This window comes from Pteropus alecto, unplaced genomic scaffold (genome assembly GCF_000325575.1).
Source record: "Pteropus alecto unplaced genomic scaffold, ASM32557v1 scaffold68, whole genome shotgun sequence".
NCBI lineage: Eukaryota > Metazoa > Chordata > Mammalia > Chiroptera > Pteropodidae > Pteropus > Pteropus alecto.
The window spans coordinates 281,869-285,554 of record NW_006441386.1 but is presented as its reverse complement, the minus strand read 5'-3'; the positions used below and the strand labels follow the sequence as shown (position 1 = coordinate 285,554).

The following is a 3,686-nucleotide window of genomic DNA, read 5'->3' as shown; positions in this document are numbered from 1 at the left end:
TTTGCAATTTGTCATTTAGCTAATATTTTATGCAAAGTAGGAATGGAACTGTAGGCAGCTGAACATAGATAGCTATGATGGCAAAGATTTTTGCCTCTTCGAAAAACAAAATATGTTACTCCCTTGCCTAAATTTTCCATGACTCCTGTGATAGGCATAAGTCCAAGATGGCCTCGAAGATTCCTGTTCCATGATATATATGCATTGTATAACCCCTTAGCCTTGAGTGGGGAGGAATCTGTGAATATGATGGCATAATCCTTCACTGATTAGGTAACAGTTGACTTTGAGTTAATCCAAAGGGAAAATATCCAGGTGAACTTGACCTAATCAGGTGATCTCATGCTCCTCCCCTCCAGTTTCATTGAGGTATAATTGACAAATAAAATTTTATATATTTAAAGTGTACAGTCTATGGCCATACCATCCTGAACATGCCCGATCTTGTCTGATCTCAGAAGCTAAGCAGGATTGGGCCTGGTTAGTACTTGGATGGGAGACCATCAAGGAATATCAGGTGCTGTAGGCATAAAAAAAAATAAAGTGTACAATGTGATAATTAGATATATGTTTACACTGTAAAATTATTACCACAATCAGGTTAATTAATTCACTCATCACCTCACGTAGTTACTTTTTTGGGGGGCATGAAAATGCTTAAGATCTACTCTCAGCAAATTTCAAGTATATGATACAGTATTAACTATATTCACAATGCTTAATTGTATATCTCTAGAAGTTATTTATCCTATAACTGAATGCTTTTATCCTTAGAATAGCATCTCTCCATTTCTCCCTTAGCCTTCAGCCCCTGGTAACCACCATTCTACTCCGTTTCTATGAATTTGACTTTTTTTTTTTTAAAAGATTGCACATACAGTATGTGTCTTTGTCTGCCTTATTTCACTTATATAAGATCCTCCTGACTAATCTATGTTGTCTCAAGTGGCAGGATTTGCTTTTTCTAATGGCTGAATAATATTCTATTGTATATTTTCTCCCCAGCCCGAGTTTTATTGAGATATAATTGACATAAAGCATTGTATATGTTTAAGGTGTATAGCATCCGAATTACACATATTGTGAAATGATTACCACAATAAGTTTAATTAACATCCATCATCTCATAGAAACAAAAAAAAAGGGATTTTCCTTGTGATGAGACAACTCTTAGGATATATTCTCTTAATAACTTTCATATATACCATATATCAATGTTAACTGTAGTTATCATGTTGTCCATTATATCCCTAGTAATTATTTATTTTATAACTGGAAGTTTGTACCTTTTGGCCATCTTCATTCAGTTTCCTCACTCCACCTTTGGTAACCACAATCTTATATCTTTTTCTATGAGTTTGGTTTTTTTTTTCTTTTAGATTCCACATATAAGCAAGATCATACAGTATTCGTCACATTGTCTGTGTATAAATTTTATATACACACATATCTTTATTCATTCATCTACTAATGAACATTTAGGTTGTTTGCATATAAAAGCTATCGTGAAAAATGCTGCAGTGAACATGAGAATGCAGATATCTATTTGGGACACTGATTTCTTTTCCTTTGGATATATGCCAGAAGTGGGATTGCTTGATTATATGTTAGTCCGATTTTTTAATTTTTATGAATCTCCATAATGTATTTCATTATGGCTATGTCAATTTACATACCAACAGTGTACAAAAATTCCCTTTTCTTCACAACCTTGCCAACATTTGTGATGTCTTTATACTATCTTTTTGATGGTAGTCATTCTAACAAGTGTGAGGTGATAGCTCATTTTGGTTTTGAATTGCATTTTTCTGACGATTAGTGATGTTTAGCACATTTTAATGCACTTTTTGGCCATTTGCATGTCTTTTTGGAAAAATGTGTATTCAGGTCCTTTGCACATTTTATTTTATTTATTTATTTTATTTTAGTTGTACTGAAATCTCATTTTATTTATTTATTTATTATTTTTTAAAAAATTAAGTTTATTTGGGTGATATTGGTTAACACAATTATATAATATTCAATTATAATTTTACATCTGTATATTCTATTGTGTGTTTACCACCCAAAGTCCAGTTTCCTTCAGCTACCATATATTTGAGCCACTTCACTCTACCCCTACCTCCTATATTTGTACACTTTTACCCTGTCTACCATCCCTTTAGCCACTTCACTCTACCCCTACCTCCTATATTTGTACACTTTTACCCTGTCTACCATCCCTCATGTCTCCTACCCCTGACCCTTTGGTAATCATTAGTCTATAGTCCATGACATGAGTCACTGTTTGTCCTGTTCTTTTGTTGCCTTTAGGTTTATATCCCACATATAAGTGATATCATGTGATTTTCAACTTTTTCTGTCTGGCTTATTTGGCTTAGCATGATTATCTCCAGGTCCATCCATGTTGTCGCAAATGGCAGTATTTCATCTCTTCTTATGGCTGAGTCATATTCCATTGTATATATGTACCACAGCTTCTTTAGCCAATCATCTATTGTAGGACACTTCAGTTGCTTTTATGTCCTGGCCACTGCTACCAGAGAACATGAAGAATCTGGGAGACTGGCTGGAGAAGGTACCAGAGGGTTGCCCTGACTCCTTTCTTGTCTGGGTGGACAGTGTCAGCTGTTCTTACATTCTCGGTCTCATTTCATACTCCCAATTTCTCCAGCTTGCCCACAAGGACTTATGGTAGCCCTGGGGTCTTGCAGCCTGGAATAGAGAACTAAGTTCACATCCATTAATTTATTCTCTCAAAAATTATCTGATTTCCATTTCCCTAATAGCTAGTGATATTGAGCATCTTTTCATATATTTATTGGCCATTTTTATGTCCTCTAGGGAGAAGTGTCTGTTCAGGTCCTCTGCCCATTATTTGATTGGATCATTTGTTTTTTGTTGTTATTGAGTCGTGTGAGTTCTTTGTATATTTGGATATTGAAGGCTTTGCTTGCAAATATATTATTACATTCAGATGGCTGTCTTCACCTTGTTGATGACTTCTTTTGCTGATCAGAAGCTTTTTAGTCTGATGTCGTTCCATTCATTTATTTTTGTTTTTACTTCCCTTGCCTTTGAGGTCAAATTCATAAAATTCTCTTTAAGTTCATGGTCCTTGAGTTTCGTTCCTGTTTTCTTCTATGCATTTTATTGTTTCAGGTTTTATATTCAGGTCCTTAATTCATTTTGAGTTAATTTTGGTGTGTAGTGATAGACAATAGTCTCGTTTTATTCTTTTGCAGGTAGCTTTCCAGTTTTCCCAGCACCACTTATTAAAGAAGTTTTTCTTTCTCCACTGTATATTTTTGCATTTTTGTCAAAAATTATTTGCCCACATAAATATGGGTTTATTTCTGGACCCTCGATTCTGTTCCACTGTGTCTATTTTTATGCCAATAACATACTGTTCTGATTACTATACTTTTGTAATATAGTTTGAAATCAGGAAGTGTGAGGCCTTCAGCTTTGTTTTCCTTTCTCAGAATTGCTCTGGCTATTTGGGCTCTTTTGAAGGTCCCTATGAATGTTAGGATTTGTGTGAGGCCTTCAGCTTTGTTGTCCTTTCTCAGGAAATCAGGAAGTGTGAGGCCTTCAGCTTTGTTTTCTTTTCTCAGAATTGCTCTGGCTATTTGGGCTCTTTTGAAGGTCCATATGAATGTTAGGCTTTTTTTTCTATTTCTGTG

At 34.9% G+C, this 3,686-nt stretch overlaps 1 pseudogene; it reads left to right on the top strand.

Annotated features, from left to right (window-relative positions):
• Positions 1-410: 410 nt before the first annotated feature.
• LOC112485301 lies at positions 411-529 on the top strand (annotated as a pseudogene).
• Positions 530-3,686: the final 3,157 nt, after the last annotated feature.